This window comes from Sturnira hondurensis, unplaced genomic scaffold (genome assembly GCF_014824575.4).
Source record: "Sturnira hondurensis isolate 20B ecotype Veracruz unplaced genomic scaffold, ASM1482457v3 Scaffold0000648, whole genome shotgun sequence".
In the NCBI taxonomy this organism is placed as follows: domain Eukaryota; kingdom Metazoa; phylum Chordata; class Mammalia; order Chiroptera; family Phyllostomidae; genus Sturnira; species Sturnira hondurensis.
Genome location: NW_028073279.1, coordinates 12,830,312 through 12,837,797, shown reverse-complemented (window position 1 = coordinate 12,837,797; position 7,486 = coordinate 12,830,312). Strand labels below are relative to the sequence as shown.

At 45.2% G+C, this 7,486-nt stretch overlaps 1 long non-coding RNA gene across 1 annotated transcript in view; it reads right to left on the bottom strand.

Moving 5' to 3' along the window:
• Window positions 1-528: 528 nt before the first annotated feature.
• Window positions 529-7,486, bottom strand: part of LOC118985323 (uncharacterized) — a 77,228-nt gene continuing 70,270 nt past the window's right edge. Inside the window, exon 3 of the long non-coding RNA XR_005066097.1 lies at window positions 529-651. This is a non-coding gene — a long non-coding RNA (uncharacterized LOC118985323). The remainder of the gene's footprint in view (window positions 652-7,486) is intronic.

The following is a 7,486-nucleotide window of genomic DNA, read 5'->3' as shown; positions in this document are numbered from 1 at the left end:
ATGGGGAAAACTACAATTAACATCATTACATACAATAATCCTACAAGTAAGGTGTTATCCCCATGTCACAGATGAGTAAACTGAGACATAGAAGAAACTTGCACAGGGCTGCCAAGTGAGCACTGGCAAAGAGCCAGGCTTTGAACCCAGGCCTGTCAGACTTGGAGTCACAGACACTAGTTCCTGTTGCCTTCATCCCAGAGCTCATTTGTGAAACAAACACCATTGAGGCAAAAACAAATTACATGACCCAGGGACCAAATCAAAAATGAACACTTACCCATATCAGAATTATTATGGACTCAGCCCTGGCTGGTGTAGCTCAGTGGATTGAGCGTGGGCCTGTGAACCAGACAATCGCAGTTCGATTCCCAGTCAGGGCACATTCCTGGGTTGCAGGCCAGTTCCCAGCAGGGGATGCACAAGAAGCAACCATACATTGATGTTTCTCTTCCTCTCTCTCCTTCCCTTCCCCTCTAAAGATAAATAAATAAAATATTAAAAAAAAGAATTATTATGGACTAAGCTGAAGGGGTGGGAGACGGTCGCTGTGGCTGGTTACGTGATCATCTACATGATGACTTCTGAACCTTCTCTCACAGTCCAAGCCACCTTTACTAGTACAGTCCCACTGCTTAGTCAGGTCAGGACCTGAGAGAAAAGGGGGAGCCTTTGTATGCGAGAGGCAGAGAGGCCTCAGACTGGCCCATTCAGATAGACACCTTCAGGTGTCTGGAGTGGCCCATGGTACAGTACGGCAGAAAGAGCACAATGCTGAGCCAGGTGATGAAGGTGAGAATCCCGCTCAGCCACTCATTATCTCAACAACAGGCTGACTGTCTTGCTGCTTCAGTTTCTTCATTGGTAATAACTAAACCACCTGGTTTTCAGGGTTAATGAAAATTAACCCTGAAATGATTATACAAAATAAAGGCTGCACTGTGACTAGCAGAGCCTGGCAATAACAACCTTCCAAACACTAGAAGTTGTGCCTTCTAACATTCTTTCTTTACTTTTTTTTCTATCTGAATTCCTTCACCTACTACCAAAGTCAGTTAGCACCTTGGGTACAGCTCTTTCCCTCATCTTACCTCAGTGCACATATGTTTGGTATCTAGTATAATTGTAACGTAACTTTGCTTGGTATTGTGCAATTTGAAAAACTATCAAACTTCTGTCACAACATCTATCTTTACCATAGGACTAGGAAGTGAGCAAATGGGAATCATTACCCATTTGTTACCTATGATGGCAAAGGGGTCAAAGAGTGGATATGAGGTACCCTAGTCACGCAGCAACTAACACAGCAAGTAAGGGCCAGGCTGGCTTAAAGCAACAGAGCCAAGTAATATATAAGTGCTCTCTTAGTCTCCTCTAACTGCTATACCAAAATACCAACCAGAAGAATTATTTTGTACCATTCTGGGGATGAGAAGTCCAAGATCATGTTGCTGACCAATTTGGTTTCTGGTGAGGGCTCTCTTCCTGGTTCATAGACAAACACCTTTGCACTGTGTCCTCACAAGGCAGAGAGGTTCCGGTGGGGCTCTCTGATGTTTCCTTTTATAAGGACACTATCCTACTGGATCAGGGCCCCACCCTTACAACTTCATTTAACCTTACTCTATCTCCAAATACAGTCATGCTGGGGAGCAGGGCTTCAATATCTGAATTTTGATGGGACACAAAGATTAAGTCCATAATAGGTGCCTTGGACAACTCACTTGCCTTCTTTATCTTTTTTTAAGGTTTTATTTATTTATCTTTAGAGAGGAAGGGAAGGAGAGAAGGAGAGAAATATCAATGTATGGTTGCCTCTCATGAGTCCCCTGCCGGGAACTGGTCTGCAACCCAGGCATGTGCCCTGACTAGGAATCGAACCGCAATCATGTGGTTCGCAGGCCCGTGCTCAATCCACTGAGCTACAACAGCCAGGGCCCTTCTTTATCTTAAAAAAAAAAAGTATGTCCTTGGACATGACTGTGTCCAAGATCTCTTCCTGCTCAGATATTCAAGAATTGTATTCTAACTCCAAGTGGGAATTATCCAGCAAAAACTTTTACTGGTGCACACACAATGTGTCCTCGGGCTTTGATTTTAAGCTGTCTCACAGACTAGTGTTGCGTTTCCACCTTCAGTGAGCTTCCCTGACAGAACTCTCACTCATTCAGTCACCAAACATTTGATGAGCACCTGCTGTGTGTCATTTACAATGCTAGATGGCTGAGGGTGTAAGTGTAAAAAGAAAAAAGTCCTTACCTTTCAGTGTAGAGACAGAGAAGAAAATAGACGGTTTCAAGGTATTGGTTACAATGCTGTTAGCTACAAATAATGGACACACAAACCCCAATTCAAAACATGATCTCATATGTATGAAGGTTTTACTATCCTATATAACAAGAGGTTCAAGGTAGGTGTTATGGTCTAAATGTTTATGTCCCCCCCAAATTCTTATGTTGAAATCCTAACCCCCAAAGGTAATGGTATTAGTAAGTGGGACGTTATGGAAGTGGTTAAGTCATGAGCGTGAAGCCCTCATAAATAGGATTAGTGCTCCTATAAAGACTCTAGTTGCTTGCACCATGTGAGGACACAGAGAGAAGGCACACCCTATGAATCAGGAAAGGGGCCCTCGCCAAGTGCACCCATGCTGGTGCCCCATTGCACTTCCTGCCTCCAGAACTGGATGCAAAAAATTGCTATCTCGCCCTAGTTGGTGTGGCTCAGGTGGCTTGAGCATCATCCCATGCACCAAAAGTTTGGGGGTTCAATTCCCATTCAAGGCACATACCTAGATTGTGGTTTCACTCCCTGGGCAGGGCATGCATGGGAAACAACCAATTGATATTTCTTTCTCACATCGACACTTCTCTCCTCTTCTCTCTCTTTTTCTCTCATCAGTAAACATCGTAATACATACACACACACATACATACATACATACTGTCTATAAGTCACTCAGTCTGTGGTATCTTGTTGTAGCAATCCAAACAGACAAAGAGAGCTAAACTTCTTCAAGAATGGTTTATGCAATGGGTCAGCACTGTTATAAAAATGCAGCTTCTTCCCATTCCCAGCACACTGGCATGGCCACATGTTTGGTCTTTTCATAGCCACAACGTGGCTGCCATGGCTCTAAGAACACGCATATAGAGCAACAGCATGCAGGAAAGGAAACAGGAGCATAACTTTCATATATGTCTCTTTGTCAGTGAAGATTAGGGTTGCCATCAGTAGGCAATCACTGCTTACACCTAGATTTGGGGTGGGACACTTCTCCTGAATCACATGGGAAAGAAGTAGATAGCTGCACAAATCAGATTCTTGCAAAAAGGAGAAGCAGAGTGGCTGTTGGGTAGGTGACCAACAGAGCCTAAAGCAAACAATGCACCACTTGACAGTTGGAAGAGAAGTGAGCCTGAGATACTAAGCAAGCAAATAAAATAGGCTCCTAAGGCATCCTGTGTGAGCATGTGCTGAAAACATTAAGTCACAGTGTTTAAAAGCTAGAGTTTCACATGGGCTTTGAGACAGAAATGTGACTGCTCTGGGGCAAAGCAGTGATATTTAGACTCTTGGGAGCCTCTGGCATCAGCTGACTCCAGCAGAATCTTGCTAGCCCCTTGCAGCAGTGTCCAAACCAGGGCTTAGACGTGGGGAGACAAGTTACCACAATGCGACTTGGGACCCAAAAGGGACAACCAAAGGTCAACTCTCTAATGATGATACCAGAATGAGGATTTAATGTGCTGTGATTCAAAGGGTGTAGGTTTTGTAGTCAGACTGCCTTGAGTTAAATCCAAGCTCTATCTATTAGGAGAATTATGTGAACTCTTCAGATCTTGGTTCTCTTAACTGTAAGATGGGGATGCCTACTTGGCTAGTAAGAATTAGCAATAACACGTGTAGCAATTAACAGTATGGGATTTCATCAAAATAAAAAGCTTCTGCACAGCTAAAGAAAACAGTATTAAAATAAAAAGAGAACCACTGTATGGGAAAACATATTTCCCAATGATACCTCAGACAAGGGTTTGATCTCCAAAATATACAAAGAACTTACATGACTCCACTCTAAGAAGACAAGCAACCCAATTAAAACGTGGGCAAAGGACTTGAACAGACACTTTTCCAAGGAGGACATCCAGAGACACACGAAAAGATGCTCAATATCACTAGCTATCAGAGAGATGCAAATTAAAACCACAGTGAGATAGCACTTTATACCTCTCAGAATGGCCATCATAAACAAAGCAATAAACAACAAGTGTTAGAGAGGTTGTGGAGAAAAGGGGACCCTAGCTCATTGTTGGTGGGATTTCAGACTGGTACAATCGCTACGGAAAACAGTATGGAATTTTCTAAGAAAACTAAAAATGGATCTGCCTTTAGACCCAGTAATTTCACTGCTAGGATTATATCTTAAGAACCATGAAACACCAATCCAAAATAAGCTATGCACCCCAATGTTCATAGCAGCACAATTTACAATAGCCAAGTGTTGGAAGCAACGTAGGTGCCCAGCAGTAAACAAATGGATCAAAAAACTATGGTACAAAAAAAATGGAGGCAGAGTAGGATGGAGTGACTCCAGTTCTCATACCCCTGGGAGAAAATCCTGGAAGATTTACTGAACAACAGCGCAATCAATTTCCCAACCAACAATTCCTCAGCATTTATGAAAATAAGAGACCAGAGATAGTGACGAACCAGACAGCTACAGGTCGTTGGAGTCTCAGGGGCGCTAGTAAGGATGGAGGCGGCTAGGCCAGTGGCAGCCATTGGTCGGCGGATAAAGACCTTGGAGCCGCGACTGCTGCAGCAGTCGAAACCCAGAGGCTTCCTTCCATCTGCGCCCAGCGACAGGGGCGTCTGACACAGAGGACTCATTGGGACCCCGGCATCTGTGAGTAAAGACAAAAGCGGCAGCGGCAGGGCTGGCTGCCCTCGGGAGCCAGGCACCCCATAGTAAAGTCAAAAGCAGCGGTGGCAGGATCAGCAGCCATTGGCCGGTGTGTAAAGACCTCGGAGCTGCTGCTGCCACAGCTTCCAGGGCTCAGAGGCTTCTGTCTAGGGCCATCATCAAGGCATCTGTCACAGAGGACTCATCAGGAGCCCAGCACCTGTGAGTTAAGACAAAAGCGGCAGCGGCAGGGCTGGATGCCCTTGGCCAGCCCGAAACGCCTCGGAGCCACCACTGCCGCTGCGTTAGGAGTGTAGAGGCTTCCGTCTGTGGCCAGTGCCACGGAGGACTCATAGGGAGCCCAGCACCCAGTGAAGCATTGGGCCGGCTGCAGGGTCCCTGGAAGAGCTGGCTCCCTCCCTCACCATCTAGGTGGGGCTGGGTGGCAGAGACCTGTCTGCCTAGGTGTGCAGGGAGGGTGGCAAGGACAGGGGGCCATGTTCAGTTGCGATCTCTGTGGTCACCAGCCCACCAGCCTGCCAGCCCAGGAAATTTTAGAGGAGCATTGTCCTAACCAGCCAGGTGGGGGATTGGGCTGGGCTGAGAGGCATGCTTTCTGGAGAAGTTTTTACTGCAAAGTGGACTGAGGTGTTCTCCTGTGAAGGCAGCTTGACTTGCTTCTCACCCAGCCACAGGACTGGGAAGGACGACTACCAGATCCCATGGGACCCAGGTAGCCTGTCGGGTGGGCAGACACCTGCACCCCAGTCTGGTAGCCTGGCTGGTGGGTGGATGTGCGCCTGGGCCTACAACCCAGCCCACAGAGAGGTCCTGCAGAAACCAGAAAAACCAGATTGGACAGTTTGAAACCAACAAGGAAGGAGGGTTTTTTGTTTTTGTTTTTGTTTGTTTTTTGTTTTTTTAACTTTTTTCAGTCATCGTATATTTTTTAAGTTTATGGTTGCTGTATCTTTCAGTACTCTGTTCCTCTCCTTTCTGTTTTCCTGTTTTAGTCCTTCTTCCTTTCACCCCAAATTTATTGCTGTTTCCTCACTTCTCTTGCCCTTTTTGTGTGTGTTTATTTCTTTGTTGCTTTCTATACCACTGTAAATACTTCACAACACATCTCTCGGGTCTTAGCCCACTTTACAGTTTCCTGAATTCTATTACTGTAGTGATTAACTCTACTTGCTCACACGCTACATCTATTTACTATTCTTTACTCTCACCTTACCTCAAAATCTGACCACCCGCAACCTCACTGCTTTCTAGATACAACTCACAAGCCTTCCCTCCCCAACAAGAGACTTATCTTTGGTCTATCCTTTCTTAAAAGTGGCAAATTGAAGTGGCAGGTAGAAGATTACAGTTAACACTATATAGAGCCTAAAGATCTTCTATCTCTTCTCTACTGGCTGTGACTGTAAATATCATAAAGTACTCTCCTCCTGTCATAAACCATTTTGCCTCCCCATTCCAGCTGATCACACACACACAAAGAAAGGAGTAGGTGGAAGCGGAGAACATGAAGATACCTGCAGGAGACTGTACCACTGAATTTCACAGGTATTCTACCACAGAAGTTCACACCATAAACCCAGGGAGTCAGAACAAATCAATTTAAGAAGCTGAAGCTAACAAGAAGAGTCTCATAAGCAATGAGAAGACAAAGAAACAATGACCAAATGAAAGAAAAGGTGGAAGTCTCAGAAATAATGTCAGATGAAAGAGAGGCAAGTCAGCTATCAGATATTATATTCAAAGCACTAGTTATCAGGAAATTCAAAGAGCTCACAATGAGCTACCANTTTCTCCCCAGATACCGCTCTAGCAAGGCAAGCAGCTGCACCCCTCCCCATCAGGTTTTCAGGCTTAAGTGGATTAGAGCCAGGAAGCGCTTTCCCCAGAGGACATGGGGACTCGGGCTATGTCACATAGCCCGGGGGCAAGGGTCCATTGCTCCCTCTTTGTTGCAGCCCCCTGAGTCCTTCCATGATGGCCTCCCAAGTGATTGTGTCTGGCTTAGGTTGCCCCCTGCTATGAGGAGCCTTACCCATCATCAACATTGGCCATGCTTTGCGGGCAGGGGGAGGAAGCTGAGGCAGCGTTTGCTACCAGAGACAAGGTTTTGTCTCCTGTGGCTCACATTCCGGAGGTTGTTCACTCATCCTTAGTCATGGGAGGTAGTTATAATTCCTGAAACCAGGCATATCAGTCCCCAACAGAAACCTGTATGGTTTTGTGAACCAGTGTCACCCCAATGAATTCAATTTAAGGAAAAAGAAAGATAATTTTCTTTCATATGTTTTTTCTTCTTAAAAATGAAATGTTCCATGATAATAATCAACACAGCATTCACGGATGGAGTGGGGTAAGAGGGTGTCTAAGATGGCGGCACTTGGATGTAGGCCCCACGAGACTGGCATTTTTGTCTCTCCTTAACTGTTGTATTCCCGGTGGCTAGAATAGTGCCCAGCAGATAGTAGATGCTCATAGCATTTTAAAATAAATGAATTGAATCGATACATTCTGCTAAATATTTTCAGATAGGTACCTTGTTATGTTCATGAAATTTAGAATGCT